General features: G+C 36.5%; 1 long non-coding RNA gene across 2 annotated transcripts in view; it reads right to left on the bottom strand.

Annotated features, from left to right (window-relative positions):
* Window positions 1–13,864, bottom strand: part of LOC106015737 (uncharacterized) — a 50,954-nt gene extending 37,090 nt beyond the window's left edge. For both annotated transcript variants that reach the window (XR_011809133.1, XR_002400217.4), the window contains exons 1-2: window positions 13,791–13,864; window positions 5,604–5,734 (exon numbers count right to left, since the gene is read on the bottom strand). This is a non-coding gene — a long non-coding RNA (uncharacterized lncRNA). The remainder of the gene's footprint in view (window positions 1–5,603; window positions 5,735–13,790) is intronic.
* Window positions 13,865–16,505: the final 2,641 nt, after the last annotated feature.

Genomic DNA, 16,505 nt, shown 5'->3' with positions numbered 1-16,505 from the left:
GAGTCTAACTGATGATATCAGTAAAAGGAAAAGTATTTTTAAGGGAATGAGAGTCATGCATGCTCATCAGTGCCAGCAGTCCATCCATTTTACCCAGAGAGTGAGGTAAGCACACATTTTTGAACATTTTTACCAGTATCTCAGAAGCTTGTTTTTTCATATGTACAGCTTTAATGTCTGTTTTCTTACATATATGCAGAAATCATGGAAGTACTTACAAATGAATGCAGTAAATGTAACATCAGTTTGATGAAAGGGTTATACAAAGGATAGGAATTTCTGTGTCAGAAAGAGATTTCTGACACATTCAGGAGATACAGTGAGTGTAAATAGCAGAAGAGTTAGTAGGTTGAAATAAAAAAGAAGGCAACAGGAGACAGGAAGGATTCATACAAGTATGGAATAACTGATTCTGTGGGTATTCAACTGTAGGCTTTTCAATAATGTCTAGTTTCTCACAGGGTAATATTTCACAATTTGACAACTAGCTACAGTAACTATGTTCTGGAAAAAAAATAATATTAATCTGTGTCAATGATTTTGAGGCTAAAAAAGCTAATACTTTGTTTTTCAAAGAAGTTTTCAATTTATTTTTTTTTTTGACATAAAGTCCTCCATAGGTTTATTAGTTCATAGGCAGAGTTGAAAAATGATGGCTTGCAATAGTGAAAGTTTTGAGTTTGAAGGAGCTAGAGAGCCTGCATGAAGTAAAATATTGGCATGCAGATCACCTGCCTTTCATTACAAGGGTTGGATATGAGCCTGATGAGAAAGCAAGGGGACTAGTTCCAATATACTATGAACTGATGGCTGCAAGGAATGGCAATCCAAAAAAAATGGAGGGGACTGAATCCAAATGACATGAATTACATCTGTTGAAAGGGTGCAGAGGAATGGAAATAAACTACTGCAGCTGCATGTACTTCTGATGTAGACTAAGAGATGGGAAGAGGAAGAGGAAAAGGAAACAGAAAGTACAGCTGTTGCAGTGGCAGCTACTGAGTCAATAAAGAAGGGAGCCACAAAGCTGTTCTGTGAGCAGAAAACATCCCAGAGCAAAGGGACAAGAGTTAGCATAGGAGCTCCTCAGGTAGAGGACAGCAATACAATACCGAATCACATTTCTGCCTCCTGGGTGGAGGCACTTACAGTTCTTCTCTTACAGTTTGCTGGCTTATAAAACACGGTATTTCCCAGTTTAAGTTCTTCGGAGGGATGAATGTATATGCTACAGAGGTTTTTAAAAGACAAGTTGAAGTTAAATATCAGGAAAGGATGTAAGGATTCACCACAGTGAAGGAATGGAATTAATAACATTCCAGAATTGAAAATGTACCACCCTCATAGGCATTTCACACAATCACATCTGTAGGCAATCTCTTGAGGGCTGTGAAGGTTTTTTTGTGATCCCAATTTAAATGATCTCCTACGGTTGATTTTATGCACTACTTTAGGACCATAATTAATCATTTTCTTGGACCAAATACTGGATGTTTAGCTAAATATATGCCCTAGAACTTGGAAACAATATCCCTAAAAACTTTGGGCACTGAGATAAATATTTCATCAACTACATCAAAGATTAGAGACCTTTTCAGATTCTTTGCCAGTCTCCCTAATAAATCAAAATGGACACATGACATATACATATGTATCTCTGTATCAAAAAAAAAAGGGTTTAAAAAATTTGCAAGCACATACTACAACAGTTGAAACTTCAAGGGATTGTATGGTCATTAAACAAATTCTATGCTTCAGCTTTTTATGGTGGAGTAGATGTTTTCCGCCTGAGAAAGCATCATGAGGCATTGTAATATTAAAGAAAGTAATAGTAAAAAATCTGGGAAGCTATCGGGAAACAGGTAGCCAGGAAAACTTACAAACTTCACAGAAGAGTGACTGAGTGTTCTTATGAGATTATCTGAGAATCCACAATCACAATAGCAAACCTTTCACCTTTTGTGTGTAGTAAATGTGCTACACCTGCTAGACAAAATACATTCTGACCAGGAGAAGAGATAGTTTGGGGAAATGCATTTTTCTTTGTCATTTATGTTTTAATAAAAACTTTTTTTTTTTTTTTTTTTTTTGCTTTACAAAGACCATGTGTTGAAATGCAGACGATACGTCATGATAAGCCCCTGAAAGCTATTGTTTATTATCTCTCTGTACTAAAACAAAGTTTTCAATGCTCCTCAAGCAGTTTCTATCTTTTTCCTTGTTTGGTTTTGTTTTCTGAGTGCCTTATCCAAGACTTGCCTTTTAACTTTCCTCAGGGAAATAAATCTCACAGAGCAGTTTTCACAAAATTCTTGCAACCGTGAACTCAGAATGTTTAACCAAGTGTGTTGCAATTGCCTGAAGTAACTGGGAAAATAAAACTAGGCTAGGCTCTGTACTAGGTGGGGACTTGATTGTTCTTGTGCACACCGAGACAGATAAGCTGCACTTTTTGCTACTCTGAGCCAAGGACCTGTCATGTTTTGACAAATGCTGTACCCTAGTGTACTTTTGCTCATTATAATATCATTATAATACCAAAACACACCTCCATCCCAAAAGCTACCCGTCTCCAAGGTGCGACCACCACTCACTGAGCATGTGATATGAATTTCTCGAAGCCTATTACTTTAAACAGAGACAGGAGAACTTTTTACCAACCATAAGTAAGATATGCTTGACTAGTCACTCAAGCTCTAACTAAAAGATAGAAAATAATATAAATTGGCCTAAGAGAGAGGGGATGTTAGGGAAGATACCACTGTGAGGGAGATACCATCCCGAGGGAATACCACATCCTGAGGACCTCCTGACTCCTGGGACCAGTCGACGGGCTGAGCCTCTCTTCCCCTACCCCCCTTCCCCCCACCTCAATTTGGACACCTTTGGGTGAGATTTGAACACTTGGTTATAAATCTCTCTAGAGTCTTTGATCCTTTTAATGTGTTAATTTCCAGGCTGTGCACTTGTGTCACCTGTGTATTTCATGCATGCTAGCTTGCTTTTGCAGACAGTCACTATTGCTGGCAATCCAAAGAACCTGTGTACCTGTTGCTGTAATAAATTGCACTTGATTGCATTGTTCCTAGTCATGATAACTCTCATTAAATGTGACTAGAGTAAGGGTGCTTATATGTTATTGGTGAATCCGTGTCTGTGGTAGTTCAGTGTTCTGAATCCAAGCAGACCCCTAACAGTTAATGTGTTATTGGTGAACCTGTGCAGACCCCTAACAGTTAATGTGTTATTGGTGAATCTGTGATTCTGATAGTTCAGTACCCTGAATCCGACTGGGCCCATAACGGTTAATTGGCTACATCCCTTAATGTGACACCAAGCATCTACTGAAAGCACAAAATGAAGCTAGTGTTCCCATAATGTTTTATTAAACCAAAGAATCATACAATCATTAAAGAAATGCCTAGCATTGTGGATGTCAGTGAACTTGAAAGAATTAACAGGACTTCAACAATTAACAGGACAACAACAATGTTGGCACATCAACATTGGGCAGAGCTGCAGGCCCAAAAGGAGACAAAGAAAGAAGGCAATGGAAGAAGAAGAAGCCCCACTGATGGAAGCAGCATTGAAGACCCCCAGCTCCTTTTCTGTTTCTCTGTATTTGCATGTACCCCAGGCTAATATTATTATGGACATGCAATAAAGTCTTTTTAAAGGAAAGAAACAATGCCCTACAATCTCAGATCTACTCCCAGTATTGGGGCTAAATGGTGTTGCACTTCGTGATATAGAGACTCTCCTCAAGAAGAGTCAGCACAAGGATTGGCATCACTGGCATAACTTATTTGCTTGTGGGTAGCAGCCTGAGTCTGCACTGGTAAACATGTAAAAGTGTGGTAGAAGTTTCAGTGAGGGCCTTTTTCCAAGATCTGGATAAAAAAATGATTTTGTGGCATCCCAGGGATGTGACTAACAAAACTATTGTTTTTCTTTCATTTCTGTGCTATTGCTTTAATTAGGAAACCACAAAAGTTAATGCAATGAACTAAACATCTGAAAGATAAAGGTACAGTTAAATCTAAATGTCCTTGATATGAGTTCTTTGATGTAAGGTTTAGTTCAGCTGTGAGATATGTGTAGAAACTGGGGTAGGATGGCTTATGTCTGTCAAGTCTCCTACCATAGCTGAAAAGAGTGATTTGAACAGTCTGTTGTTAAAGTGTCTGAGGCAGATGTTACTTTTACCACCACAGTCAAAGCAAGGGTCCTCAGTGTTTGACTTTCAAAATCCCCTCTAAGTTCCTTACAGAGACGTAAAATGGTTTGTTTACTAAATCTGTAATTTTACAAAACTTGTGAGGTCCAGAATGAAATGTCTGATTCTCTGCAGTCTCCGGTGGGACATATATTTCCTTAATCTCTTTAAGAACATACATCCTTCAGCCCAACACCAAGTGCTATATTTATAATCTAAGAAGACAGTAAAGATCCTTTTTCTTTTTGTTATCATTTTTCCTATAGTCATCTTAAATAGTTTCAAATTTTGCCATTTTATTCTTGTGAAAACATGGAATTGGTAAACTCAGCTTCCTGATACATTTCTTTTTGAATACCTAAATATATTCATACTTATTTGCTTTCTTTGTCTCAAAAGATTTCAAAGGTGTTTTCAAACTTCATATACAAAAGACTCACTTCACCAGTCACAAAAGATTGATCATCACTCAGCAGCAGAAAGCTGTAAAACTAAACACTGCAGAACAGTTTATGTCAAGAAATACAAGTAGAGGCTTCCCTGAAATCCCTGTTCAATTAGTAGATTTTTGTTTCCTCAGCAGTCCAATCAGTCAGTCACATCTTTGCGTAGCAGAAATCAAAAATGGAATAACAGCTCTGTAGCAACATCAGGAAACAATGCAGTTAAATGCATCTATTTTCTCTATTTATATTTCTTCATAGTGAGATAATAGTGATTAATTCATGTCAAAATCTGAGGGAAAGAATACAGCCAGACTCCAAGCAGTGAAAGGGGTTATGGCTCCAAAAAAGTATAGCGTGAACCTCCTAATGCAAAGCAGCATTTAAAAGTCACAGAGGGGACTGAACCCACTGAAGCTGAATAGAGGTTCAGCTCTGGAAGTAAATGGTAGCATTTCAGTGAAGCGTAATCTAATTCTAGTTATTTAAAAATACATTTTTAGGTTTGCTAACACTGGATTGATTGGATTTGCATCTCTTATGACAGGGCCGCATTTAACTCAGTGATATTTGTTTGAAACTTAATTAAAATAATTGTACAAAAAAAAAAATATGCTTTTTTATCTGATGCATTACATTCACCCACTATTCCATGTCTAATGTCAAACAGAAGTTTAAAGACATGAATGGCAGCCCAATGAGACACAGTCTGTCACCCAGAAGGTATCCATATCAGTCTTATCACAGTAATCATCAGCCTCGTGTTTAGAATCACTGCAGTTGTCTGAGATCTGAACCTAAACTCGGTAGACAGTCTGAAAGAATCAACAGCTGAGAAACATGTTACTACAGCATTAGCTAGTCATCATCAATCCACAAACACCACTGTAATGTCACCTGCTGATTGCCCAAATCTGACACTGAACTGACATAAACCAACTTACCTGTGGGTCAAACGTACGGCAGTCTGCACTGTGACACAAGGTGAGCTAGGAACAGTAGCACAGGGAGAAGTGGGGGGTACAAAGCTGGGATGAGGAGTCACCTTTTCTAGTCAGGGCAGGTCTCGTTCTCCCTGAAATGGGAAGTGGAAAACACAGTTTAAAACAAGCAAGAACAAGAAAACAATATTAATAATAACAGAATATTTTCCAGCTGAGTAGCCTTCAAAACCTAAGACACCAAGTATAACTTTAGAGAAGGACTTGGATTTTCTGTTCCATTTCTTCAGCACAAAGCAAACAGGAAAGATCCCCCTCACGTCAGAAATTTTGTTTCTTTCAAATTATTATACACATTATTATTATCCACTGATTCTAGGGAAAAAAAAAAAAAAAAAGGAAAATACATTTCTGTTAAATAAGTATAGTAAAAAAATTCTGTAGTAGCTGTAGTAGCATAAGCAGAAGGATCAGTTATTTTGTGTATAAATATTGTGTGACTTGCATATAAGAGAGGATAAGAGTAAGAAAATCTATATTCTTCAGTTAGTGCACCAATCAGTAATTAGTACATTTTTTAAAGTGAATTCAACCCCTTGATTCAGTTCCGCAAAATAAATGGAAATAGATGACTACCACCAGACAGATTTTTTGTGTTTATGAAAATAACAGAAAGATGACTTCTGTGTATTATAGGGAAGCCAGATAATCAAATACACATCCAAAATGATCTAAAATCTTTCTTAATATATCCCATTATCTAGGTGTTCAGGAAACTCTGAGGTTACTCTTAAAATATTGCAGGATCTTTTTCTTTCCTGAACAACATATCTTTTTTGACTCCTTTCCAGTGTCACTCTTCATCTCACTTCAAAAGTGAGATCCTGTATGTACATTTTTCAATTTTTATTTATTTATTTATTTTTTTGAATGTGTCTGCTGTCTACTTTACTTGGAATAAAATAGTCAAAAATAGTTCAGGGCTGGAGTAACCGGTCAGACCCATGAATGTATAGTTTATTCAGAAACTATCTGAGATAAGCAAGAAGTTTGTAAAGAACATCAGTGTTTGCAAACCATCCATCTTATAATTCCACTGCACAAATGAGAGGCCAGGTCCTGGTGTGCAGTGAGCTCGCCAGGAGCAGCTGCAGTCAAGGCCTACATCTACAGGAGGACACCTTAGACCTTCTGTCACGCCATCCAAGAAAACAACCCAGCCAAAACAACCATAAAGCAAGAAATGTTTTTGTGCACCAATTCTTACAGCCTGTAGCTACATTAAAAGTGTCAAATTTTCAAATGCACATTAGGTGAACTCAGTTTTGGCTTCAGGAGCATATCATGAAGCCCACTTAAATGTAGCATCCTGCACAACTGCCAGCAGAGAAGCATGGGGTTATTTTGCTGACTGATGTTTTTCCTTGTTTTAATTTTACCCCAGAGGGAGCTCTGGGTCCTCCCATCTCTGCTTTCTTATGGTCTCCCAGTAATGCTTCTGGAGGCCTTCTCAGGGAGGCTGAGTTGGGGGGGAGCAGGGGTAGCAGTGCTAAGGTCCTCACTTTCCGTATTACTAGGAACCATCATTAGGGCTCTGGTGGGTTGTTAGCACTGAGTTAATGTTCCCTTGCAGAACACAAGTAGATTTCTGAAAGTCTGTTCATGGGTGTTACACACCATAACATACATAACATACCAATGTTTTCTGATTCTGATAGTATATCTAAAGCATATCAATACATGTGAACGCCTTCCAATGTGTTATTCATCTCACTCTCTGTATGGTTTTTATTGACATCTGGTCACAAAATGTACTTCCACTAGTCAATATAACATTCCTGTCCATAAAATATACATGTTCAGGGTTGTATGAGAAGTTCAGCTAGCCCCTGATAGCGCCCCATACTAAATGCTTAGTAAGGAGTATCCAGACAAGCCAAGCACACAGTGATAGTTCCTGAGAAAGACAGTTTCATTTTGTCCTCCAGTTCTTGTGTCTGCTATATTCTGATACAGCTGCTGAAGGAGATACATAATTCATAATGGAGACCTCCAAACATTCAGACAGAGAGCAAGATAATGCCAGTAAAAGCTACTCTTTAAAACACTGATCTAGTGCTCAGTATTATGACATGCTTAGACACACCGCAGTGTTCATCCTCCCTGGTTGGCAGAATTTCAGTAGCAGTTTAATGCAGAATATCACACTAAGTAAGAGAAAACCCCAACAGCCTGCATTTACACATACCTTTAACTGAAGCACTTGAAACCTGAAAGGAGTCTTGGGTTTTGGAAAAAGAACTTCTTGAAAAGGACATGGCCTCACAGTTTCTGTGATCTCTTTTGACAGACTGTGAGCAAACTGTATTTTAAGAATCTCTACATTAAGTTCTAACCACAGCAACTTTCAGTACTATTCCAAATATATTTTCCCTTTCTAGAAGTGAAAAATTTTATTTCTACTACACATGGCAAACAGAAGAGTTCAGACAACATCATTGAGGAACCTTCTGTTGACGGAATCATGGCAATTTTTATAGCCGAGCTTACATTTACAAGCAGGAGTATCACAGGGGTCACAGCCCTGCTTCATGTCATGTGGCAACTGAACAAAGTTGAACACACACAGGGAGACACTGAGGTGGCCAGCTGGCATGGGGGGTAAATGCTGCAAAATCATTTTGCCCACCCACATAGACAGTGCTTTAAAACCAGTAAATAGAAATGCAACAGTAGTTTTATAGAAAGGCCAGACCATAAATAATTAATCCATTGGATAAATACATTTACATCAAACAGAAAGGCAGAAGCCACAAGCCAAACTTTACCTTGTAGAATTTTTTTTTGAGCACGTGCTGTTTCCAAATGTCATTTATACAAAACATACAACTCTGAAATTACCCAAACCTTTTGTTGCTTCATGCCACCAGTTACAGTAGTAGAAACCTTTGTTAGGAGGCATGCTGTATGTTCAATATACAACTATCTTTACACCATGGAAACAACTACAGTTCATGTCACTGTTTCCCTCAAGATGCAACTCATTCTCCAGTATTTCATTTAATGTGGTAAACATGATAATGAGCATTTTAACAAATGTGAAAGTTGCCCGTGTTTCTCACTTTGGTAACCGTATAGCAGATTTATGGGAATTTAGAGCACAATACAGGAAGATACTAGGTACTGTGCTCTACTCTCTTTTATTTCCAAGAATATGGCTATGTAACTGTATCTGTTGGAGAAAGCCATATAATTCTTCTTAATTATTAAATTAAAAAATATATGTATATCTTATTTTTACACTTTAAAATTAAAATATACACTCATCATTTGCATTGGCCTTATTGGAAGGTAGGTTGATAGCTTATAAATATCAGAGCTCAAAGTAAATCACTTAATAAAATATATTCAAAGGGTGTTTTGCCACTTAATTATAAAAATAATGCTCAAGTTTAATATCACCAAGGACAATTCTGGGAGGTCTAATTCTTAAAGTACAGTTAAACCATAAAATAATACTTCCACTTTTAAGAAGAAGATAATTTCAATAATTTGAACTTTATGTTGTGTAAAGATGACTTTTCCCTTTCCTACACAACTTCTATGTTTCTTTGGAGACAGCTACATTTCACTAGGTTGAGATCAAAGGTAAGGAAGGGGCCAAGCAATGATCCTTCTATACTGATCAGCTCAGAGCTGAAACAGGAAAAAAAGTTTAATTAAATTGTTTTCCGTAAGCTAGTGGAAGGTAATCAAAGCCAATATACCATTGTTCTTCTAATCCCTGCCCAAGGAAGTTACATGGTTCACAAATCAAATTACTGGGGCAGCATGAGCCCCTGGTGGAGACAGGGAAAGATGCAAAGTGGAATTAAGGATTCAAATATCAGCACATACCAATAAATCCAATTTGTTCCTTATTCACATGCTTTGATACGATACATTAAAAAAAAAAAAAATGTGGTTCACTGTATGAACTAATTCCCCTATGCATTTCCACTTTTTTTTTTTTTTTTATGGCAATTTTCTAACAAGTCATAAAAAATAAAATAAATAAAATAAAATAAAAATAAAAAACACTTTAGCAACAACAATAAAATTAAAAAAAAATAAAATCAAATCAAAATTTAAAAATCAAGTTGTTTGGGAGAGAAAAATTTATTAGCCTAACATAATTATGCAGCATTACAGAAAAAGGTAAACAACTCTTAATGTAGTATAAAACTAGCTTTTATTGGCAGCAAGATAACATCAAAGCTAAGAATTTATTGGCATTCAAGAAAAGACTCTACAGTTATGAGACAGCAAGAATAGTCACCATCATATTGAATGGGAAAAATATATTTTGCTAGAGCTATGAAAGAGAACCGCAAGTTTCAGAACATGATCCAACCTGTACCAAATCAGGGAATGAGGAAAATCCTAAATTTCTTGAGTCATACAAAACACTTTTCACTGTTGACAAAGGAACAGGCAGTATTTGATTCCAGTCCGACTGACACTCCAGACACCACACAGCTGATACAAGGATAGAAAAATGTCTGCATTTTGTGCATGCTTTAGAGACCAGTCTCACTCGCCCTGTGTTGCACTGTGTTTTCTGCAGCTGCTCAGTAAATCCCGTTCATCAGATTTGCTGCATATTGCTTACTCAGAGCCCCCTGGGATTTTAAAATAACGCTGCACAAAGAACTGAAGTTTGACTCTCCTATATCCTAGGTTGAGTCAGGCAGACTGCCAGCTACTTGTAATTTTGATTAGAAAATAACAGAAATAATAAAAGGGGAACCACATACAGTTCTTTTGCATGGCCTTTTGTGTGTGTGTGAGAGAGAAAGAGAGAACAAATGAATTTTCAGGTTCTGTTTGAGGTTTAGACACATCACATCAGTTCTTATTTCATCTTTTCTTAGTTTTAACCTGGTTTCACTAGAATTCCTAAAGCTTTACTTCATACATTTGCTCACTTACACTTTATCTCTTTTAAATCACAGGTATGGTTTCATTCTTGGCAAGCTCCACACAGCTACTGAAGCATGTTAGCAATTAGGGAAGTTCACTGTTTGGCTGCAAGAAATAAGAGTTGCAGATCTCCACATCAGATGAAAATGGATCACTATTGTAGCTGACAGTTGGCTCTCCAGAAACATTTTCCCACTGGGTATTTTGTCACAGCATATTGCTAAGATAGTTTTCTACAGGAGCAGGAGACTGTCATTGATTGCAGTCACCGGTCCTTCATGAAAAATCACCAGTAGCTTCACAGACAGGACCTTTACCTTGACTTTCTCTGTTTCACACCCTTCTTCATCAAGACCTTGGATTTTGTTCACTGCACCCCTGTGACAGGACCCCTCTCCTTCTAATTTTACACCACATGTAAAAAAACAGGGCTTACACCTGCTTTACAGCTAGAGTAAGAGTTTCTTCCTCATTAGCATATATCAGATACAATTAAAGTTTTCAACAATATGGTAAACTAATGTGAATGGGATCCATATGTTTAACATAAAACAGTGTTTTGTTTACATATTTCATTAATTAAGGCACTTTGTGTTTTTCTTAACCTCGTTAGGCTATTTTGATAATCATCATGTATGATACCTATTATTTATTTGTTGTTATATAAAAACTAAATTATCACATGTAATCAAGTTGCAAGTTTTTTGTGCAGGAGATTCACATTACAGGAGAATGAAAAATATTAAAAACCTCTATGTTTTTTCACAGAGGACATAAATTACCTCATAATAATTCTACCTCTATTACCAGTGATTTCAGAATGAATAATGAAAAAAATGAATCCTCCACGAGTGATATGATTTTCAAAAGTAATCTCTTCATGGAAACATGGTAGGTTGAATAACATAAGAAGACCATTAGGAATAGAAAATCTTTAAGAGAAATAATGAAGAGGGGCATTTACAATTTGTATTTCCACATGAGTAGGTATTTCACAAAATAACATTCATTATTATAAGAGCAAATCCAGTTTCCTTCTTCAAATTAAAATATTTGATGTTTAATACAAATATCTGTTTGCTGCTACAGAATCACAGGATGTCTGAGATTGGAAGGGACCTCTAAAGATTATCTAGTCCAACCTCCCTACCTAGCAGGATCACCTGGAGCATGTTGCTCAGAATGGCATCCAGGTGGGTTTTGAATATCTCCAGAGAAGGAGATTCCACAACCTCCCTGGGTAATCGGTTCCTGTGCTCTGTCACCCTCACAGTAAAGAAATGTCCTCTTATATTCAGACAGAATTTCCTATGCTTCAGTTTGTGCCCATTGCCTCTTGTCCTGTCACTGGGCACAACTGAGAAGAGACTGGTTTCATTGTTTTGACACCTTCCCTTCAGATATTTATATACGCCAATGAGGTCTCCCCTCAGTCTTCTTTTTTCCAGGCAAAACAGACCCAGTCCTCTCAGCCTGTCCACATATGACAAGTTCTGCAGTCCCCTAATCACCTTAGAAGCATCTTGTTATCTTTTTTTTTTTTTGGGTGCTGATGGTGAAATGCAACTTAAATTATACATCTCAAGTAAAGGCTCTTACAGCACACATGGTTAAAGACGTATTTGTTGGTAATATTTTCCTATTTTAGTAGTTAAAATACAGCTTTATACCTGGGCTGCCTTGTACTTCTAGTCATATAAAGTTATTTCAAGTTCAACACTTCCATCCTTTTAATATTCATCATGGAGAAAACAAACAGGTCACAAAAGTGATTTCTCCTGTACAATGAAATTTCATGTAGACTTGAAATAAGCTCTGAGCTCATAGGGCTGTGACCTCACTCAGGAAGTTCAGAATTTCTAGCATGAGGTCTACAAGCTCCTCCATCTCAAGACCAACCCCAGAAACAGCCACACCCATATAGACCAAAAGAAATGGCTACCATTATGTAAAAATGCTTCATAGCTAAATGCTTATTAGTAATACCTAGTAAGATTGTTATGTGTGAACATATTGGCATTTTATTCCTACGGAGTTTCTTTTTCTTTTTCCCCATTAAAAAGGAGACACCTTCAAACAGATGATGTTTTACCACCAGGAATGAATATCAGTCCTGGATTTAGGATACCCTCAGCTCTTTTTACCAGTTTGAATCTGCCTTGATACCATTTAAAACAACTTCTCTTTCAGTTCCTCTCTCTGTAAGCTGGAAATAGTAGCTCCATACGTCAAAAAAAGAGATAAATGTTTTAATATTCTCCAGGTACGTAGCTGGTACGTGGACAAATGTTCTAAAAGAGACCAAAAGTAAATGTGCAATTCCACACTTAATTCAAGCCTTAAAGATGTGAAAGAGCTCTGTGATGAATAATGAAAAGCAAGAAGAAGTAGTAGGAAACTGCCTAGAGTATGTGTGAACATGTATTTAAAAACTGTACCTTAATGCAAAAGGCAGATGAATTAGAACTGCAAATCCACTTACTGTTAGTACTCCTAACATCAGAGAACCTTGTAGATTAATGTTCTTTTAATGTATTTCCAAGTAATGATGTACAAGCCTATATATGTATAAAAGCACTGAATGAACAATAGATAAGTCTCTGATTCAGGAACTGTATAGCAACCATAGGGAATAAAAACTAGATAAGAAATGTCTTGTACTGGAAACTAGTTTCAAAATAATCATCAGTTATTAATAAGACTAATGAAAAGGAGAGATTTTGCTTTCTAAGTTAAAATTGAAATGTTCTTTATGAAAAGCAAACAACAACAACGAAAAAGACACCACCCGACTATTGTCACAATCAGGCTGAAAAGCATTTTTTTTTTTTTTTAAGTTTTACAGTAAATTCCTATACCATTGCCTTCAGTGTTCAGAGAAAAACTTCACAGGTGCCTGAATATTTTTGTAGATCACAGTCCTTTAGGTTGGGAGAGTGCCTTGGTTCACATCTCTACAGCTGGTGAAATTTTCTCAGCATTGACACAGACACACATGATGCCACATCTTCACATGTGCAGACAGCTGATTACATCTCCTGCACCTGGGGAGACAGTGGCATGTGTGGGCACTGCACGTTAGCAGTGCCAGGCAGGGCTCCCCAGAACCAGCAGCATGCATGCAGGTGGCATGCACCACCAGCAGCCTGGGATATCTGTGATATCTTGTAACAAAAAAAAAAAAAATAAAAAAAAATAGAGCATGCTATGGGCTAGGTAGATACTCACTCTTTTCTTTCAAAGGCCTGCTCAAAAGCTACCTGCTCTGCTCCATCTGTCTCATCACAGATACCAGATTTTTCTACATAACAGGATGTGCATTAGAATGATGCTTCAGCTGCTGTTAATTCAGCTCAGTTAATTCAAAGCCCCAACAAAGGAAAGGAACAAAGGGTAAAACAAATAAAAATAATGAACCAGTTGCTCAGTTGGTGTAATTGCACTAGCTTCAATAGAACTACACTAATTTTCAGCAGCTGCAGTTTTGGTTCTTTTTTCTTTTTATTTACTTTACCTCCTGTTCTTAATTTTCTACCCTTCCATTTGTTTGCTATTTTCATTCATTTGGAGTGTAAATCCCTTGAGGAATGACCCTCTCCTCTCCTCTGCTCTCCTCTGCTCTCCTCTTTCCTTCTTTTCCTTTCCTTTCCTCTCTTCAAAATCATGCAAGATTAGGTTAGTTCCATTATATGATAGGTAGGACAGACATGGTAGGTATAGGGACAGTATAGAACTGGAAACACAAAACAAAGCAAAACAACAACAAAATCTAAATCTGGCTCCATGTATGATTTTCTACCTTCACCAGCCAACTATCTGAGTAAGATCAGGGTGGATGATCATTATGGCAAATGCTGCTATAAGACTCTGTTGCCTTACCTACTCCTAGCGACAGGACATACTTAAAAAATACCAGTTTAATGTACTCTTCCATTTCAGAGCTGTTTTCTACCTGTCAAAAGAAGGAGCTTTGAGAGAATTGCTAGTTTTGTTTGTTTGTTTGTTTGTTTTTTGGTTGGTTGGCTGGCTATTTTTTTGTTTATTTGTTTGTTTGTTTTTTTAGCTAGTGTACATTCTTTGGTGATCTTTTCTTCTTGTATTTGTTTTCCTGGCAACCTGGCAAACCAACAAGGTCTAAATCAGCCAATCATAATTTACTGAAAACTTTTCATAGAGAAGACCCTAATTCAAGTTCTCAAGTTTAAATCTGTTGAATGGCAAAACAATCAAAACGGTAAAGATTAAAGCCACAAACAGATAAGGAGATGAACTGAAATACAGTATAGCACCTTCACTTCTGTAACAGTTCCCCAGAGTCCTCACTACTTGTTTGCAGGCAAGAAATATATTACTAATGATTTATTATGATCATCCTGTGACAGAGCTCATAAAAATTGTTAATAAATCAATCTACATGCTTGTATGCTTGAAAGTTCTTTCTGAATAGCTTAGGTGATGTGACAAAAATATTTAGCATTCTCATTTTTCTCAGGAATTGTATTACTTTAGATATCACAGAGCTAGGTATCAGTAAGTACTCTATAACTATCACTGCAAATTACTGGCTTATTTAATATGCTTCAATGTTGAATTTTTTTTTAGCATTTTTTTGAAGAAAAAAAAAAACACAACAATCTATAAAGGAGTAACAATTCAGTCAGTTCTTTCAGTACAAATTGCACAAAATGTTTACTACTAGGCTTCAAAGAACATAAAGCCTGCAATGTTGTAATGAAAATATAATTACATCTTTCCTGTTCCCAAAGGGTGAAAAAGCTTTTCTAATACAAAATGTGCCTGTAGCTGACCTGCCAGTCTATGTGCAGCAAGGGGCAATTCAGCAGACAGTCTTATTCACAGTGGTACAAAGTTTCATTTTTAGGTCTTGGCTAAAAATTTAATTGTCTTTTTGCAGATAAAACATAGAGTACAAAGACTGTTCTTGCTTTTTACCTTCACTCTCTCTGGCAATTTTCAATTATATCCTCAGACATATTTATCAGGAACTGATACAGAAATCTGCCAGCATATGACACGAAGCAGTGCTTTACTTTCTACATACCTCCCATCTTCTCTGTTCTCAGGGTGCTTCCACAAGTGAAGTAAAAATTTCAGGTTAGAATCTGTTAAAATATTTCAAAATATGAGTTGCTACCTTGGAGTTGTATTATGTGTTCAAAAACATAATAGATTATATATTCATCTTCTAACAATGGATAAGGATGATGTCCTGAACTACAATTCGGATTAAAGTAATTATATTTAATGGTTTCTGCAGCAGAAGTTGCAATCTTCCTCTATAAACCCAATTTATTATCGGTATTCAGTGGTATTCAGTTCTATTAATGAAATGTTAAATACAAATAACTAAGCATTCCTACATTTCAGAGCTAAAGCTAGACTTATTAGGCAAACCTGCTCATAACTTTTCAAAGAAATATAAATTCAGTTAAGTGAAAATACCAACATGTCCCTGTACAAAAAATGAAAATAAAAAAATGAAAAAATGCAGATTTAAATGAACTCTAAATCACTGTATCACCCATATTCAAAGATTTTGGCAAACCATTTTCATATAAATATGCCATATACATTTTCCCACTAGGTTTCTGTTTCCTTACATAGAAATGTCACTGTGAGATATAATTTACTGAATATCATCCAGCTAATTTATACTGATGTGGCACTGTAGGAGGAAGAAAGTGTAAAAACTGTTTTGTGGAAGAACGACTGAATGACAAGGAATCTGGTGCAACAGTGTTTTATAAGAGGAATCATATGTCAGAAAATAGGTTATTTGAACAGTAGGTGTGAATTAGATTTTTGACAGAAGAGTATTACTGTTATTTTCACTTGCATCTGTTTTTTCTTAGAATTTGCATTACAATTTGTGGATGACATAAGAAGCATGAAATAATGCAAATAATATTATAATATATAATA

This window comes from Anas platyrhynchos, chromosome 4, assembly GCF_047663525.1.
Source record: "Anas platyrhynchos isolate ZD024472 breed Pekin duck chromosome 4, IASCAAS_PekinDuck_T2T, whole genome shotgun sequence".
Taxonomy (NCBI): Eukaryota; Metazoa; Chordata; class Aves; order Anseriformes; family Anatidae; genus Anas; species Anas platyrhynchos.
The sequence above is the reverse complement of the archived record's forward strand: the minus strand, read 5'-3'. Positions and strand labels throughout refer to the sequence as shown.